General features: G+C 39.8%; 1 long non-coding RNA gene across 3 annotated transcripts in view; it reads right to left on the minus strand.

The window, feature by feature from the left end:
* Nucleotides 1-15402, minus strand: part of Gm553061 — an 87337-nt gene extending 71935 nt beyond the window's left edge. For all 3 annotated transcript variants that reach the window (XR_867330.1, XR_867329.1, XR_867332.2), the window contains exon 1: nt 15194-15402. This is a non-coding gene — a long non-coding RNA (predicted gene, 553061). The remainder of the gene's footprint in view (nt 1-15193) is intronic.
* Between the last annotated feature and the right edge of the window lie 4798 nt (nt 15403-20200).

Genomic DNA, 20200 nt, shown 5'->3' on the forward strand with positions numbered 1-20200 from the left:
CTGACCTTGTCATCTAAGCCTGAGGTCTCATCATCTTTTCACACTCTGCTCCTCCTTCCCTTCAGTTTACAGTTTATGGTCTGTCCTGGTTTTCTGTTTCACTGTTAGCATATTCACACTACAGAGTGTGCTGAGACAATTAGTGGATTAACACATAGAAAATAAATAAGTGGATAAAAAAAAGAATATAAATAATAAGGAAAGTAGAAAGAGAAGAAATCAGAGAAGGAAACTGAGAAAGAAGGGGAGTAGAGAGTAAAGGAGATTGACTGGGGCATTTATAACAAGGTATAAAAGATCTTTTATTAAGGGAAGAAATTAATCTCATTGCTTCCCCACTTCCTTTCCCATGTTCCTCATTTAAAAGCATTTTCTAAGGACACAAGAATGTCACAGTAGGGTACCTGTCCTAGGTGACAGGGTTAGTAATGACTGGTGGATGACTGAATGATTGAAGTGGAATCACTGAGCACGGACTGACTACAAGAGATACACTGAGTGGGAGTTTGCTCATGCCTCCTTGTCTGTGAGCTCTGCACTGTACACAGAGGAGCCAGTGAGGCATTGCAGCCCAGTGAGAACCCGAGATCAGAAGGAAGGTAGCTGTGGCCTCACTTCCAGCTGTGCCATCTCCTAGCCCCGTGGGAGTCTGAGTGACTTAACTTCACAGAACCTGCGTTCTCATTCGCATTAAGCAGTTAGAATCCTCTTTTATATTGGATTATCTGAAATGATATTCTTGACTATTGTTAGTTTTTTTATATTTCCCTTTCTTGATCCCAAGACTAAACTCACACTTGGACAAACAACTGTGCCGTTAGAATCATCAGGAAATCAGAGACCTGTGGTCAATCCTCAGGTAGATAGTTATAAAGCAGTATAGGACAGGTTAGGAAGAAAGTGACAACCGTGCTGGTGTGCTAAGGGGTATTATGGATATGAAGCATGTGAGAAAAATGAAGATGGCACTTCCCCTAGCATCCCAGAACCATCCTGAGACAACTCAGACCTAATTCCTCTAAGATGCTCAAAGAAGACAGGAGCTAAGGTCACTAACCCTCTCTGTTGCTTTCAGGGAACAGAGTCTAGTGAATAATAAGGACGTGAATGTTGGCTATATGAAAGTCTGTTAAGACCAAGTGTAAAGGAACCACTTTAAGGGAGTCCCTAAGAAATGTACAGAGCTGTTAAAATTGCTTAGAATATGGGTCACAGCACAACTCTTCATAAGCATGTGCTCTGAGGACATTTGAGTGACCTAAAGGCAGGGTAGGATCAGGGCAGATTTTAATTGCCCCTAACTCTTCTGCCTATCCAGCCCCACAAAATGCAGTGTTTCTTTTAACTCCAGAGTAACAAAAGACTTTTGTAAATACTTAGAAAAATATATAGAAAGTAAAGCCACACTATGTAAACCTACAGTTTTAAAGTGCAGATCTTTTTGGTTTATTTTAGATTTATTTTACATGTACAAATATGTACAACATGAATGCCTAGCAGTTACAGTTGGCTGTGAGCCACCATGTGGGTCCCAAATTCAGGTCCTCCGCAAGTGCAACAAGTGTTTTTTTTTTTGTTTTTTTGTTTTTTTGTTTTTTGAGACAGGGTTCCTCTGTATAGCCCTGGCTGTCCTGGAACTCACTCTGTAGACCAGGCTGGCTTCGAACTCAGAAATCTGCCTGCCTCTGCCTCCCGAGTGCTGGGATTAAAGGCGTGCATTACCACCGCCCGGCACGAGTGTTCTTAACCACTGAGGCATCTCTCCAACCCCCAATTTGTCTTTTTTTTTTTTTTTTTTTTTAATTCCAAACTCTTTTTAAGGAGAGGATAAATACACACCCGCCTGCACTTTCAAAAATGACATTATAGTGTAGAAGTCCTTTTAACCTCCTGCTTTTTACTCCAGCATGCTATAAGCATTCTAGCCATAATAATTCTTCATAAATTTTAAATTACTGTGTATCACGGAAAGTATGTATCCAATATTAATGAAAATGGAATTTGATGTGCTGCAGAGCTGAAGAGTCCTGATCAGGAGCTTAGAGTGGTGGTTGCTTCCAGAAGGAAAGCCCAGTTCCTTGGTGGAAATGGCCCTTGCTTTCTGCAGCACTTGGAAAGCTGGGAAGGATCGCCTGTCAGACTGATTAGATAAAACGTGCACCTGTGGGCCTAGAGCTTAAAAGAAAATGAATAACTTATGAGAAAGAAGACTGACAGGGAAAGCCAGAAAATCAATACGGAATGTCCTGTCAGCCAGTCGAAAGTATTTTTGGCTGTGAGAGTTTTGTCCATTATTAAGGAGCCGAGGTAATGATGAGTGTGTGCTGGCACCTCTCTAACCACACATTTGAGCAGCCTGGAGGAGACAGATTTCCTCAGGATTGTGAAGCTCTATAAGATGGGCCATCTTCCTTGCAAGAGGATAGCTGATGTTTACCAAGGGCTTTCTGCACACAAGCAATTCTGTTTTCTCTGCAGTCATTGACTTAGTGAATCCTCCAACCCTCCCAGTAAATAACTTCCATTGTTATTCGAATAGCCCCATTTTACACACCGGATAGAGGAAGCATAGAGAGTTTATGCTCACTGTCTCAAGACAAAAACCCAGCAAGACAATGTTAAGTAGGGTCTACAGAGTAGCTTAGCAGGAGAAAGCACTTGTTCCCTAGCCTGGCAGCCTGAGTTTCAGCCTTAGAGCCCATGGTGGACAGAATGACCTCTGACCTCTGAACACTGCTCTCTCTCTCTCTCTCTCTCTCTCTCTCATGAGCACACATGCAAACAAAAACATAATCACAGTATATTTTTAGAAGATTTAAGACCAGCATCTGTTTCCAGAGTGATATCTGCATTATATGTGTGAGTATTCACCAATACAATCTAATACAATCCACTTACACTCAGGAGGTGAACATATCTAGGGAAATATAACTCATGTGTGTGGTATTTTGTGTTGTTTCCCTATTAAAATATTGTCATTGTGTGAGTATGTGTGAAGTATGCAGGGGTGGGGGTGGCGTGGGGTTGCCATTGTGTACATATGGAGACCAGAGGTCAGTTTATTGAGGCTGGTTTTCTCTAACTTTCATGTAGGCTCTGGGAATCAAATCCAAGTTTCCAGGCTAGCATGACAAGCAGCACTCCCTACTGAGCAATCTTGCCTACCCTACTTCTCTCACCACACACAGAACCTATTAAAGTCTTGCCTGTGTTTGTCTCAAACTGTGGTCTAACACGTTCCCGTATGTTCACAGAAGTTAAAGAACTGTACTAATGGAAACCCAGTTTCCCATCTCATATGATTCTCCAGCTAACCTGCAGCTTTTCATCTACTCTGTAGATGTAGTTTCTCTGAGATCTCAACTGTTGCTGTGATTTGCAGACTCATTCGGTTGGACCTCTAGGTAAATTCTCCAGAAGTTAGCAATTCCGTCTAGGACATTTGCCATCATTTATGTTCAATGACAAAGGGCATCCTTGATTCCTTTATATTTATGGTATTTTTATAGGTTTGTAGAGCTCTTCCATTTGAGTCCTTTAACAATTGCTATTCTCCAGCTTTTCTTTTCTCTTCTGCTGTTTTCTCGATCTGAGTATTTTGTTACTCAAACATTTTTAAAGATCCCCTATCATGTTCATGTGAAAGTTCTTTAGCATAGTTATTTTACTGGAAGTGGATAGGACTGTGCTGAGGTGAGGTTCAAGTTTACTCACCTGTGAGCTGACCTCTCTCTGAAGCGCTGACAGGTACTCTACGTTTACTATGTGCAATGATCAACACTAATCTTCCCCCAAGACTCAGTTAGTTCTTGGATAATACATCTCCACTAACCAGACTGCCTTAGCTTGATTTTTAATATGATAAACTATGTGGTCACTATGATAAACACTGTGACCAAAAGCAAGTTGGGGAGGCAGGGTTTATTTCAAATTACAACTCCCAGGTCATAATTTATCACTGAGGGAAGTCAGGTTAGGGAGTCAAGAGAGGAACCAGGAGGTAGGCACTGAATCAGAGACCGTGGTGGGAGGTGATGCTTACTTTATTGTTCTCCATGGCTCACTCAACAATTTGCTTTCATGTACAACCCAGGACCACCTGCCCTTTGGTGGTATCATAAGCAGTGCGATGATCATTCCCATATCAACTACTAATTAAGAACACATTCCACAGACTTCCATGAAGAGTGAATTGAGGGACCTATTTTCTCAGTTGAGGTTTCCTCCCAGATGATCTGAACTTATGTCAGTTGATAAAAACCTACTCCAGACACAGTACCATGCTTTACTCATTATAAACTAGAATACTAACAATATTCTTTGAGTGTTTCCTAATATGTTTGTGGTGTAAGTTTTTAAGATAGTATTTGATTTCCTAAATATCATGGAGTTTTGTATAAATAATAGCACTTTGAAGTCAAAATAACAAAGAATAAATTCAACTTCAATATTCCATAGGCATAAGACAAACTATATAGATTTCTGTTACATTGATTAGTGGGAATGGGATTGAGGAATTAGGGACCCAATGCCATAGGTTGTCTCTGAATCTCTTGATCTCTCTCCTGTACCATCCACACTGACTTCTTTCCCGTGTGTGTTAGCTGTTCTTGTCTTTGTATTTTATACTCACAGCTCTGTGGATTGAACAGAATCTATCCTTTACTCATCCAGGTCTCAAATTATCTATCTATCTATCTATCTATCTATCTATCAATCAATATCTATCATATATTTTTTTTCTCCATGGACATTATGTCTCTAATGCTTGGTCCAGTGATTGTGGTTGAGGAGGAAGACACAAAAGTAGGAGGAGATGACAGACTCAGTCCATCTGCATGTATAACAGTTCTATCAGCATCACACTGCTGGCATGGACTGGTTGTGGATCTACTCACAAAGCAGAGATGGCTTAGATGACTTTATCAGATGAATCAGGGAAGGGATGCTACACAAAAGTGAACTCCACTATGATATATTCTGCCTTTCCACCCCTACCTCTCCTTCTGTTGCTTTTGATTTCTATATCTCCTGAATCACTCAACTAACCTTTGTCTTCTGCCTCTCTCTAAATCTCGTCCCTTCTATTTATGTTGTTCACATAGAGAAGTGATTTCACCTGAGGACCATGAATGACCATGTGCTCAAGACTCATCAGTTTAGCTCCCTTTCCTGTCATCATGACAAAATACCTGACAGACAGAACTTTAAAAAAAGTTAATTATTAACTCGTGCTTTCATTGACCTCTGTCCATAATTCTTGGATTTGTCAACTCTGAGCCCATAGCGAAGCAGAACATACCATGGCAAAGCCTTCTCATCTCAAAATGGACAAGAAGCGGAGGGTGAAGGAGAGGCCCTTCACTGACCATCAAGGGGCTTGAAGTGAATGGCTTCCTCCATTTGGGGCCTTCCTCTTCAAGTGTTCAGAATCTCCCAAAAGAATACCACCAGCTCGCTATAGGCACACAGCACATGGGTTGATGAGGGCATTTCACATTCAAGCCATAAAACCAGTTTTATGAAACTCCTTCAAAGTTCTCTTCATCTCCAGGCTGAAGTCCAGATTTCTCAGCTTGGCTTTCCTGAGGCTGAGACCTATGTTTAAGAATCTGAAGCATTTTTACTTCCTGAATACTATCCTTTAAAACAGTAACAGACTTTTAAATCTAGAAATACAAACTACTTTTTACCATATGCTCCAGAGCAATGTGTTTTCATGCAAATTCTTCAGTTAATTCTGTCAACAATCTCAGAAGAAAGGCATGGCAGTGCCCATTGCCTAGGAGAGACACTGAAGTTCAGAAAAGGTAGTGGACAGGGCTTCTACACAGGGCCACAAAAGCCTAGGGGCTGGAGTTCCTCTGTCATAGAGCGACAGTGGCAGCAACTGCAGAGGGTTCTGGACAGCTGTGCCAATCACATCAGAGTATTGATTTAAGCTTCATTGATTAAAGAGGGTTGGCGTAAGTAATCTGTGATAAAATAAGGATCCAAGTATTCATGGGAGACTCGTATCAATGTACTGATATTTGCAGTTTTATTTGTTGTCTTAGTTAGGGTTTTATTGCTATTAGGAGAACATGGCCCTAACAACGCTTACAAGGAAAACATTTAATTGGTGCTGACTTACAGTTCAGAGGTTTAGTCCATTGTCCTCATGGCAGCATGCAGGCAGACATGGTGCTAGAGAAAGAGCTGATAGTTCTATAACTGGATTGGCAGGCAGCAGGAAGAGTGAGTGAGCCACTAGGTCTGGCTTGAGCTTCTGAAATCTCAAAGTACAATCCCAATGACACACTTCTGTAGCAGAATTTTCCCTATCAAATCACTTTGAATATTAATACATTAAGAAGCCTGTGATTGGACAGGGAAAAGGGAGGTGGAGTGAAGAGTTGCAGAGTTGGAGACGGAAGAGACAGGTAGAGAAGAAGGAAGCAAAATAAAAGATGAACAGGATGATTCAGATTCTACGTGGTTTTAAAAAGCCATAGGTAAATATACTATCATAGTAGATGTAATAGAGGTAGAATAATTGGGGTAAGTTGTCTAATCTAGGTGTGCAGCTAGTGCCATTATCAATTGTCCCTGAATTTATTGTGTGGGCATCTTGTGTATTGAAAATTTATTGATATATAAATCTGACTGATTGATTATAAGCTTCTAGAGTTTTGATTTTACCAGGTTACTTGGAATTATGATAGCTAACCAAGATTTGGGCAGTCATTGTACTGGGACTGGTGTGATGACCCTCTCAAGGGTACTCAGGATATCTGGGCCAGAAAATCTGCCGAGATGAGAACACCCTGCTGGAGCCATGTGGCCCATCGGTGCATGATATAGTACAGGAACTTGCTGTTCTTTCTTTCTCTCTTTCTTTCTTTCTTTCTTTCTTTCTTTCTTTCTTTCTTTCTTCTCATTAAACTTGTTTTAATGGTCTCAAAATTCTATGACAGATTTTTGGTCAAGTTGTTTCCATTAAAAAGTACTGATTTTGAAAACTAACAACTTAAAACAGCCACACACACACACACACACACACACACACACACACACACACACACACACAAATGGTCCACAAAACATTCTTTCCTTCTGAAGGTTTTACGATGCATTGTTATCATTAACCAGTCTTTTACTATTAAATTTAAATGGCCAATTGAGACAAACAGTTCTGAGACCCTTCTTCCACCACTGATTAACACTGGGGTGGCAGGTGTTAGGGGTAATATTCATTTAGCCTTCTGAGCTTTCTGGGCAGACTTGGTGACTGCCAGTTCCAGCAGCCTTCAATGTAAAGAACGTGTCGGTCAAAGACGTTAGATGAGGCAATGTTGCTGGTGACAGCAAAAATGACCTACCAATGGAAGCAGCTGATTATCATGAACCATCCAGGCCAAATCAGTGCTGGCTATGCTCCTGTTCTGGATTGTCATACAGCCCACATAGCATGCAAGTTTGCTGAGCTTAAAGAAAAGATTGATCGTCATTCTGGTAAGAAGCTGGAAGATGGCCCCAAATTCCTGAAGTCTGGTGATGCTGCCATTGTTGATATAGGCCCTGGGAAGCCCATGTGTGTTGAGAGATTCTCTGACTATTCTCCACTTGGTCATTTTGCTGTTCATGACATGAGGCAGACAGTTGCTGTGGGTGTCATCAAAGCTATTCTTTTTAATATTTCCCACAACACACTTCTTTCAAGACCACACCTCCTTATAGTGTCACTCCTTGTGGTTCTATGGTGGCCATATTTATTCAAAACATGATAGTGGAAGTTGTTGGTGGTGGAAGTGGAAAGTTCTCATAAGAGAAAGAACATGCTACAGAAGAAAGAGCATTTGCCAGGATCTTGAAAAATTAGTATTCCCCAGATTCATATCCTTCCTTGACACCCCAGTTTAGATACGTTTTTTCACATCTGTAAACCTTAGTTTTCATAAATGTAAAATGGTTGAAATCAGGTGTCCAACCTGCTGTTAAGTTAATAACAAGGTATATTAGATACTGTGAAACTGTGTTGAAGAGTCATAAGGGATGAAAAGCCATGGAGCTCATGGTCCATTTGAGGGAGTCCTGCCTGGACAAGCAGAAGAACTTCTCACATCCTGACACAGAGAGGCAGGTCTCATGATATAGTCACTGCTGTTGACATCAGTGTCATGCTTCTGTCTGAGAATTTTAACTGAAGAGGAGTCTAAAATGTCGGGGAAAGTGGCTTCTGACACATGCCCTTGTGCAATCACACCGTGTCTACTTGATCACATGCTTTCCTTTGGTTTCTCCTCCAATCAGCTTTGTGACTGACCATTCTGTCTTATGTCAGTCTAGACAGAGAAATTTCAAGCCAATCTTTATGATATTGAGGCTGCATATTTCTAGTATACCTTAAAGGCTCATTTCTTGCGGAGGGAAAAAAAGATTGGGTCTTAGCTTCTTGGGGAAAGCTTTATTTATATGTTCCCTTTTTGTAAAGAAGCAGGGAACAGCCAGTTGAGGCTCCAAAGGAAGTAGGATTAGTATGCAATAAACACTGTATTCCATCCTTCTTGTGAGGCCTGCCATCCCTGAAAATGAACTATATACCCTTAACCGCAGGCATTCCTCAATGTGAAAGTGGCTTATAAGCTGTCTTAGGCAGAAATGGCTGGGATCCTCCTGCAACCTCTACTTTGCATTTCTTCTAACCTCTGGCAGTAATTCACCAGGGCTCTGTTGGCTTTGGCTGCCTTCAGCAAATCCTGGTATTTCTGGAATACAGTGGCTTGGCTGGGAGAAACCTGAAACAACATGTGTCAGAGAATCTTCTTATTCTCTCAAAGATTAGCCATCATTCAAGTATCAGCAACATCCCTCAGCTAGGGACATAGGAATCTGGCAGAAACCCACTCCTTATGATGGGTAGAGGTTCAACCAAAGGCTCACAGTGCTTGGTTGAAGATGGTGTAGGGCTGTGTTGTCAGTTATCTGATTCTCTGCAGGACAAATTTGCAAGATATTTTTTTGCTAATTGCTTCCTCTTCACATCTTCCAGCATCAATGTTGGCACTACTGACTACTGGGTCTTCAACCACATGCTGTTTTCTTTGCTGGGATGGCTGGCATAAGCACAATCCTTCTTGGAGTCTTGTTTTTTCTACTTAATCACAGTTACTTTCCCATCAAGTTCCTTGTCAATTAGGTGTTCCCCAGCTGAGGACCATTGCGTCTCCATCCCACCTGGATAGCTCTGAAAGTCCAGCATGCTATTGCCTGGCTTCAGGCAAGATCCCCTAGTTCATCCTTCCCTGTGACTGCTGCCATGTCCCATCCTCCTGCTGAATAATTTGGAGGAGGTGATTCTGCAAAGGGATTTCCTGTCCCAGTAGCTCCTCTCCAGTTACTCTGCCCAACTCCTACTTGGCTCTTGTAAGTTTATTTCTTACTTGCATCTCACAACAACTCTCTCCAAGTGTTTTGCTTCTTCAGTAACATTTATATTCTGTTTTTCGAGACATGGTTTCTCTGTATATCCCTTGCTGTCTTGGAACTCTCTGTGTAGCCTAAGCTGGCTTTGAGTTCTGATGTCTCCCTGCCGCTGCCTCCCAAGTACTGGGATTAAAGACATGCAACATCACCTATCTGAATGTGAAAATGATCATTTTATCACTGTGCTTCCCCACCAAAATGTAAGTTCTGTGTGATGAGAGCTTCTGGGTTAAATAACTAGAGTGTCCAGCATACTAAATTGCTCTTTGTTCAATGTTAATCATTCTATAGATACTAAGAAAGTAAAATATGAATGAAAATAACAGATCTAGCCAAACATAGTTGTCATTATTTCTTAGATACATGCCAAGATTTGACTCTAATGCATTTATAAGATACACATTTGACCTGCTGTAAACTAAATTACATTCATTATATTGAAGTTCAATAAAAATCTCCTTTATTAAGTTATATGGTTTGAGTATTAAACATATAGCTTTTTAAAAAATTTTTAATCAATCAAAGATTTCCAACATCAAGTGTGCCCACATTTTCCAATGATATTTCCGGGCTGAATGGAATGTTTCTTTGAATCTGTACTTTATAGTATGGTATCAATATTTTAATGAATATTGTCTTTTTTATAATAATGTATTTGCGAAAAGCACTTGGGTATGTTTTTTCTTTTCCTCTCTAAGACTTCTGTTATATTTGTTATTTTGTGTGAGAGCATGCATATATCAGAAAACAACCTGAGGGAACAAGTCTCTCCTTTTACCTTGTGGATAGTAAAGCTTGGTTTGGCATAAGGGATCTCTACATACGAAGGTATTTCACTGATCCTCCATTTTATAGAGAAAGAGTGTCATACAGCCTTGGTTAGCCTCGTAACCGTTATATAGAGTGGGCTGTATTATTCTCACAGTAGTTTTTCTGACTCTGTCTCCTTAGTGCTGAGATTACATATATATGTTATGTTATCACTCCTGGATTAGATTTATTTTTGTTTTGAGACAGAATCTATGTAGTTGAAGGCTACCCTTGAACTCACAATATGGCTCGGATTTATTTTGAATACACCATCCTCTTCCCTCAGCCTCTTGAATATGGGGTTTGTGGAACTGTAAACTACAGCCAGTTAAGTTTTGAATTTTAAGTTAGGTCTTTACTAACCCTACAATTCTCTTGAAATAGATTTATTTTCCCATTTACATTAATGAAATTTGTTTCTGTGTCATTTTACTGCAAGCTTCACTATTTTAAGGAAAGGTACCTCCCACCTCCCTACCATGATAAATGTTCTTGCTCTTCTTAGGGTCTCCATTAAGCTGTTGGTCCATTTAGCAGTCCTACATTGAGTCCTGCCAAACAAGATGCGGTCTCAGTCTCTCTGCTAATGGACCCTTTTTTCTGTCATTCTCATGCCCGATTGTGTCCAACAGAGATCTCTCCTGTGAGCTCCAAAACCATTTTCTTTCTTGTACTTTCTTTCAGTATCTTTACTTAGTTTTCTATTTGGTGCCTCTAACACATTCCTCTGTGACTTCTGCTTGAGTTCCTGTTTCTAGATCCACGCCTTGATTTTCTGCCCCAAATTGACTTTCTGATGGCCTGTAAATTGTAAGCTGAAATTAACACTTTCCTATCCAAGTTACTTTTGGTCATGATAGTTTATCAAAGCAATAGCAAGTAAACTAAGTAAGATCCATGACTGGCCTGGGAGCTGTGGGTTCCATTCCTTTACTCCTTTCTTCACTGCTATCATGCTCACAGCACCGTCATGTGCTCTTCTACATTACTTTAATACCCTTGCACTCAGTCACTAGTTTCTACATTTACCTTTCTGCAAATCTGTTACCCACAACATTGACCAAATGATCATGTAAGAGATATTGACCTGATCATGTTGTGCCTAAGATTAAAGCCCTATCTAAATGATTTCCTTTCTCTCTTAGGACCAAATCCAAAATATTGTTTATGACTTATCAAGAAATTATTTCTTTCCAAGCTGTCATTATTCTTCCTCTATATCTCTCTGTGAATCAATTATAAAATTATCTTTCTCCTTTTCAAAGCAGGCTCAAAGCCTTTACACACATATTAAACTACATCACTATTCACATTATGCAGAAAGTATCTCATCCTAGATAATGTGGGGATACAAACATATATAAATTAACCTCTAAATGGTTCATATCTATTTCTTATGATACTACCCTTCTCCAAAGTATCTAATGTTACCTCTTGTATATTTTTCTAATGTGTGAGTATGTGTGTTTGTGTGTGTTCATGTATGTATGTGTAATATGACTTGTTAGTAGAAGGACTTCATACCCACTTCTCTTCTCTGCTGCAGTTTTTGTCTGGCTTGAACTTGTGCAGGTCTTATGGGTGCTGTTACAGTCTGAGAGTTCATATATGCATCAGCCTTGTTGTATCTGGAAAACGTTGACCCCGTGATTCATTCATTACTTCTGACTCTCACAGTCTTTCTTTCTACTCTTTCACATAGATTCCAGAGCCTTGAGGCGAGGAGGGTTTGTTTTTTTTTTGTTTGTTTGTTTTTTTTTTTTTCCTAGCCATCTGTAACTCCAGATCCCAGGTTTCTGACATGCTCTTCTGGACCCCAATGGAACCTATATTTACAGGCACAAGCTAATACACAGACATGGAGACAACATATGCATATAAAATAATAAGCCATCTTTAAATGAATTTGGCATTTGTACTAGAGGCATTGTCACTGGAATTACTTTAAAAAACAACAAACAACAACAACAAACAACAACAGCATTGTTTTGGGAATGATTGGTCCAAAGTCTCTTGCTCTGTAGATGTGCCCAGCAGTGTGTCTCTTTGTTAACCACCCTGTACTGTGTTGAGTGTTGAGTGTCACACTGATCTTTAAGACTGAAACTTTTATGAGTTTATATTCTTATTGTACTTTCTATATTTTGCCATCTATATTTTGTGAGTAGTCACAATTATATAATTTCTTCACTGGTACACATTTTCTCTTAAGATCTACTACCTGAGTCATTAGAGATCCGATTCTAGTCATACATGGATATACAATTCCACAATGTTGACATTACGGAGGATTTGCTACCTATGACAAAGCATCATCTTCCTTAGGCAACTTTACAGCCGGTTCTCCAAGCAAAGCAAGAGAAGATGTCTAACAGACTGGAGGGGACTAACTACTTCTGCTGAAGAAACATTCTCAGGGTGAGGTAGGGGGAATTCTAGGATCGTTTAAGCCCATTATTTCCCAAAGAATGTCTAGGTCTTTCACTGGAGACCTATAAGTCTGAATGTATTCTAGGTTATCTCATTGGATGATTTAATTATTCATTCTTTCCTTTGTACTTTCTAGGGTAGCAGTAGTCTCTGATGGTAGCTGGCTTTTAAGAGCGAGCCCATAGCTGATCTAATCCTAACATTCTCACGTTACATAATGACCTTTGCCTATACGTTCTAACAACATTTTCTAAGTTAGCTAACCCCCTTCATTATATGTAGCAAAGTTGCTCTGATGTGTTATTATAAACATAATTTTCCTCTTCCACTACACTTCATGTTTAACGCACTCTTTCAAATAGAGAATATGAAAATTTACATACAATTTTGTCATTCAGTTTATCGATTTCTCTAATTCTTTTTCTCTAGCTCTGCTTCTAAGTATGGCATTTTGATATCTGCACACAGTAATTTCCTCACTCCATCTCATGTTGATATCTCACTTCTTCCTAATGTGCATTTGTTTTTGCCAATAATTCCAGAACAATGTACATAATGGATGTACATAATGGAGGTATTAATGTCTGTTATCATCTTGTTTGTGCTGCTAATGGCGATGTCTCTGTCAGTGGCTTACTATTAGGTTTATTGATGCTAAGTCGATTGAGAGAGGTATATATAAAATAATAACTATTATTATTTTAAAAGCATCCATTTTTATTCTTCCAAAGATGTTTATGAAGTCCTGGTTTTGAATTGTGTCTGTTTAGATTGTGGGAATATATAAAGCTTCATTCCTTTCTGATGTAAACATGTTGCTGCTTGCTGTATTTTCTAGAGGCCATTTCTTTATTTTTTACTGTTTCCATCACACCTTAGTACTATGTTGTCTCCTTTTAATAATAGTGGCTTAAAGAGAAGATATGTACAATGAGTAGAAAAATCACCTTTAAAATCTAGGTGCTCTACTTAAGGACTATTTTGTAAGTACTTCTGGCTTCACTATAATTTGTCCCTTTCCTGTTTTTTTCTTTTTCTTTTTTAGCTTTTATTGATTCTTTGTGAGTTTCATATCATGTACCCCCATCCCACTCATTTCCCTGTCCCTTTGTATCAGCTCTCTGTCCTTGCAACATTACCTCCAAAGGAAAATAAAAAATAAAAATAAAGAAAAATTAAAGCAAATCAAAAGCTGTGGTGTATCACATTGCCATTCAGTATACACTTTTGTTCATACATTTTTTACTTACAAATGTTCATTTCAGTGAGTCATTGGTCTGGTTTGAGACCTGTGATATTTGAATATGCTTCACCCAGGTGTGGTACTATTTGGAGCTGTGCCTTTGTTAGAGGAAGTGTGCCACTGTGGGCATGGCTTTACGACCCTCATCCTAACCATGAGGGAGCCAGTTTTCTCCTAGTGGCCTTCAGATGAAGATGTAGAATTCTCAGCTTTTTCTATACCATGCCTGCCTAGTGCTGCCAGGTTCCTGCCTTGATGATAATGAACTAAACCTCTGAACCTTTAAGCCTGCTCCAATTAAATATCCTTATAAGAGTTGCCTTGGTCATGGTGTTCACAGGAGTAAAACCCTAAGACAAGACCTCTGGCATCTGCTCCACCAATAATACTGGATCCTCACAGCACTCCTCTTAGATATCCTGTGGTTGCTCTGTGTCATAGATTTCCTTCAGCTTTGAATCTGCATGCTAGCCCTTTCACGTGCTCCAGAAGTTCATAGGTTAAGTACATATCAGAGTAGGCCAACTCAAAGCCCTGGATCTGGGCTTAGGTGGTTGCTGAATTGGACAGCCTTCCAATTCTCCTGGATCTATATCATCATGGTGAGCTTTCCATATTGACGCAGCTAGCTAACCCAATGCTGTAACCATTAGCATAAGGCAGGGTCATCCCTCCTGCTCTCATACTTTAGAATCTGCTTCACTCTCACCTTTGCCACCAGGGCCAGCTCTACTGTACTGCCCAGGAGAGATCTTTGTCTTTTTTTTTTCTTTTCTTTTTTTTGTTATTAGGTATTTTCCTCGTTTACATTTTCAATGCTATCCCAAAGGTCCCCCATACCCACCCCCCTAATCCCCTACCCACCCACTCCCCCTTTTTGGCCCTGGCATTCCCCTGTACTGGGGCATATAAAGTTTGCAAGTCCAATGGGCCTCTCTTTGCAGTGATGGCCGACTAGGCCATCTTTTGATACATATGCAGCTAGAGTTAAGATTTGTCTTGTAGCTGGTAAGGGGCAGGGTCAGCTCTCTTGCTTTTACATCTTAAGGGCCAGCTTTCCCACAATGCCCAGGTGAGAGGTGGAGCCAGTACTTCTCAGTCCTCAGACATCAACATGGCCCCAGGCAGTAGCGTAGAACAGGGAACTTCACCTGGCCCTTGATAATGAAAGACCCTTGTTAGCCCTCGGTGGCAGCATGGACCAGGATCTAAGCATGGCCTTAAATGGCATTGCCAGGTACTCACATCAGGTTCCTCACTACTCTCAACTCTCCAGTTCTGATGTACACATCCACATTCTCTGCTTCTCTTTCTCTTCTGTCTTTTCACCACTTGATTATCTTAATGACACTCTGGGCTTCTGGGTGTCTGGAATCATTTTTAGAGTGCTAGGTCTTGCTTGTGCCATGTAGCACCAGGCAGGTATCTGGTAATTAAGATAACAATACAATGGGATGTTTCAGCTCAGGTAGTTCATCTTTTTCTCGAAAAGGTTATAGTGTATGCAATGTGGCTGAGTTTCTAATGGACACACACACACACACACACACACACAACCATATATATAAAACAAAATACCTCCACACTAGAAACAATCAGTAAACATTTTAAAGCAATTCTTTAAACAAAAATTTTAAACAATTCTTATTAAATTATATAAAATTTTCTCAACCCAAATCAATACTTTCAATTTTTTCCAACTCCTAAGCCTGATAAACAGCTTCGGTGAAGTAGCTGGATATAAAATAAACCCAAACAAGTCAATGGCCTTACTCTATACAAAGAATAAACAGGCTGAGAAAGAAATTAGGGAAACAACACCCTTCTCAATAGTCACAAATAATATAAAATACCTTGGCATGACTCTAACTAAGGAAGTGAAAGATCTGTATGATAAGAACTTCAAGTCTCTAAAGAAAGAAATTAAAGAAGATCTCAGAAGATGGAAAGATCTCCCATGCTCATGGATTGGCAGGATCAACATTGTAAAAATGGCCATCTTGCCAAAAGCAATCTACAGATTCAATGCAATCCCCATCAAAATTCCAACTCAATTCTTCAACGAATTAGAAAGGGCAATTGGCAGATTCATCTGGAATAACAAAAAACCGAGGATAGCAAAAACTCTTCTCAAGGATAAAAGAACCTCTGGTGGAATCACCATGCTGGACCTAAAACTGTACTACAGAGCAATTGTGATCAAAACTGCATGGTACTGGTATAGTGACAGACAAGTAGACCAATGGAACAGAATTGAAGACCCAGAGATGAATCCACACACCTATGGTCACTTGATCTTTGACAAGGGAGCTAAAACCATCCAGTGGAAAAAAGACAGCATTTTCAACAAATGGTGCTGGCACAACTGGCGGTTATCATGTAGAAGAATGCGAATTGATCCATTTCTATCTCCTTGTACTAAGGTCAAATCTAAGTGGATTAAGGAACTCCACATAAAACCAGAGACACTGAAACTTATAGAGGAGAAAGTAGGGAAAAGCCTTGAAGATATGGGTACAGGGGAAAAATTCCTGAATAGAACAGCAATGGCTTGTGCTGTAAGATCAAGAATCGATAAATGGGACCTCATAAAATTGCAAAGCTTCTGCAAAGCAAAAGACACTGTCAATAAGACAAAAAGGCCACCAACAGATTGGGAAAGGATCTTTACCTATCCCAAATCGGATAGGGGACTAATATCCAATATATATAAAGAACTCAAGAAGGTGGACTCTAGAAAATCAAATAACCCCATTAAAAAATGGGGCTCAGAGCTGAACAAAGAATTCTGATCTGAGGAATACCGAATGGCAGAGAAGCACCTGAAAAAATGTTCAACATCCTTAATCATCAGGGAAATGCAAATCAAAACAACACTGAGATTCTACTTCACTCCAGTCAGAATGGCTAAGATCAAAAACTCAGGTGACAGCAGATGCTGGCGAGGATGTGAAGAAAGAGGAACGCTCCTCCATTGTTGGTGGGATTGCAAGCTCATACAACCACTCTGGATATCAGTCTCGCAGTTCCTCAGAAAATTGGACATAGTACTACCGGAGGATCCAGCAATACCTCTCCTGGGCATATATCCAGAAGATGTCCCAACCGGTAAGAAGAACACATGCTCCACTATGTTCATAGCAGCCTTATTTATAATAGCCAGAAGCTGGAAAGAACCTAGATGCCCCTCAACAGAGGAATGGATACAGAAAATGTGGTACATTTACACAATGGAATACTACTCAGCTATTAAAAAGAATGAATTTATGAAATTCCTAGGCAAATGGATGTACCTGGAGGGTATCATCCTGAGTGAAGTAACCCAATCACAAAGGAACTCGCACAATATGTACTTACTGATAAGTGGATATTAGCCCAGAAACTTAGAATACCCAAGATACAAGATACAAATCACATGAAATTCAAGAAGAACGAAGACCAAAGTGTGGACACTCTACCCTTTCTTAGAAATGGGAACAAAACACCCATAGAAGGAGTCACAGAGACAAAATTTGGAGCTGTGACGAAAGGATGGACCATCTAGTGTTTGCCATATGCAGGGATCCATCCCATAATCAGCTTCCAAATGCTGACACCATTGCATACACTAGCAATGATTTTGCTGAAAGGACCCAGATATAGCTCTCTCTTGTGAGACTATGCCGGGGCCTGGCAAACACAGAAGTGGATGATCACAGTCAGCTATTGGATGGGTCACACGGCCCCTTATGGAGGAGCTAGAGAAATTACCCAAGGAGCTAAAGGGAACTGCAACCCTATAGGTGGAACAACAATATGAACTAACCAGTACCCGGGAGCTCTTGTCTTTAGCTGCATATGTATCAAAGGATGGCCTAGTCGGTCATCACTGCAAAGAGAGGCCCATTGGACTTGCAAACTTTATATGCCCCAGTACAGGGGAACACCAGGGCCAAAAAGGGGCAGTGGGTGGGTAGGGGATTGGGGGGGTGGGTTTGGGGGACCTTTGGGATAGCATTGAAAATGTAAACGAGGAAAATACCTAATTAAAAAAAAAAGAAAGGCTTCTTCAGTATTATTTTTCAAGAAGAGTATGTGATATATGCAAATCACCACCCTTGTGAGTTTACAGTCTTTCTAAGACGTGTATTTCTAAGTCTTTCTAAGACTAAGTAGTGACTAACACATGTTGGGAGTGAATGTTAGTCTAATCATGGAGAATGTATGGGCAATTTAAAAATGGTTTTCAGGGACATATTTATAAGTTTGAATACTGTCTAACATATGGGATCTAAGTAACAATAGAAAATATTTTATTTTTTTAACTTTAAGAATTTGACCTGAAATGACTCTGTAGTATCTCAGAAATATCAAATATATATATATATATATATATATATATATATATATATACATATATATATATATATATATATACACATATATATATAATTTTTAATTGGATATTTTATGTATTTACCTTTCAAATTTTATCCCCTTTTCTGGTTTCCCCTACAGAGCCCCCCATATCCTTTACCTCTTCCCCTGCTTCTATGAGGGTGCTCCCCCACCCACCCACACATATAACCACTCCTACCTCACTGCCCTTGCATTCCCCTACACTGGGGCATCAAACCTTCACAGGACCAAAGGCCTCTCCTCTTACTGATGCCAGACAATGCCATCTCTGCTACATATGAGGCTGGAGCCATGTGTCCCTCCATGTGTACTCTTTGGTTGGTGACTTAGTCACTGGCAGCTCTGGGGGGTCTGGTTGGTTGATATTGTTTTCCTTCCTATGGGGTTGCAAACCCTTTCAGATCAAAAATATTTTTTAAGATAGATTTTCTTCATCTTCCTTTTTAAAAATATTATTTTACAATAGATTCCAATCACAACTCTCTTCCTTTTCCAGTCTCACCCTTACAAACATCTCCTGCCATTACACCCTCCCCTTCTCATCATAGGTGATGACCCAGTTAGAGTCCACACCACCCTGGAACATCTAGTCTCAGGACTAAGCACCTCCATCCCCATTGATGCCCAACTTCACAGTCCAGGTATGGGAAGGTGAGCCAATCACAGGCAATAGAGTCAGAGACAGTCCCACTCTAATTGTTAAGAGAGCAATATGAGGACCAAGCTGCACATTTACTACAGATGTGAAGGGGCTCTACTAGGTATAGCCTCTGCATGCTATTTGGTTAGTGATTCAGACTCTGTGATTCCCTCATGGGCCCAGATTAGTTGATTTTGTAAATCTTCTTGTGTTGTCCTTGACCCCTCTGGCTTGCTCAAGTCTATCCCTTCGCTTCCACAAGACTACCTAGAATACTTGATACCTTGGATGCCATACATAAAAATGTTTTATGCAGGTTTGAAGGTTACTCAACCTAGCGTGGCAACATTATTTGAATCAAATTTCCTTCATGATTGCTGTGCACAGGAAAATACCTACTGGATGGTCTGGTTAAAATATGTTATTTTTTTATGTAGTATTTACATTGCATAGAACATTCCAACTCTATCCCTCTCAACTCTTAACACTGTCTGTTTGCTATATAACACTACCTCTCAAAATATGTATTTATTTGGTTACTTATTAATCATCTAGGTGAGTAAAAAATACATGGGAAGGTGTGCGTTGGTTATGCTCAAATATTTTGAATTTCAAAGGACTTTAGGATTTCAGTATTTGGAGGAAGGTCCTGTAACTTAGCTGATGAGAGGTCTGAGGAGTGGCCATACTTTTAAGATTTAAGATGACAACAGCTCTACCAGTTAATATAGTCTTAATACAGGTCAAGTTTTACATTTTACATATACTAGATTTTATGTTTTAGTTCTCAATCATTCTTGTTCAAGCAGAAAAGTAGAATTTAAACCATTAAAAATCTTTGATGTTGAGAAAGTAATGCTGTAAAAGCAGAATAGAATCCAAGGTAGGAAGAAAGCTACAGGTGTCAGACAAGAATTATTTCTTCTCATTCACAACCTTGATATTGCTGACCAAGTCACCATCTTGCTCCTTAGTGAGAGAAAATTGCCATGCTTAGAGTTAAATGAAACTCTTCCCATGAAAGAACTATAATACTCTAGAAAATGATAGTTATATTTTCTGTTCTCTCAAGGACAAAGGAACAGAACATTTTAGGGACTGAGAATTCCTGAAGGCCACAAGAACTTAGAACTGAGAACCGTGGCTCCTGTTATTTGTTGAGATTTGTTTTCTCTGTGGATGGCAATTCTCCTGGCTCTTTATTAGCAGAGTGT

Source organism: Mus musculus, chromosome 3, assembly GCF_000001635.26.
Source record: "Mus musculus strain C57BL/6J chromosome 3, GRCm38.p6 C57BL/6J".
In the NCBI taxonomy this organism is placed as follows: domain Eukaryota; kingdom Metazoa; phylum Chordata; class Mammalia; order Rodentia; family Muridae; genus Mus; species Mus musculus.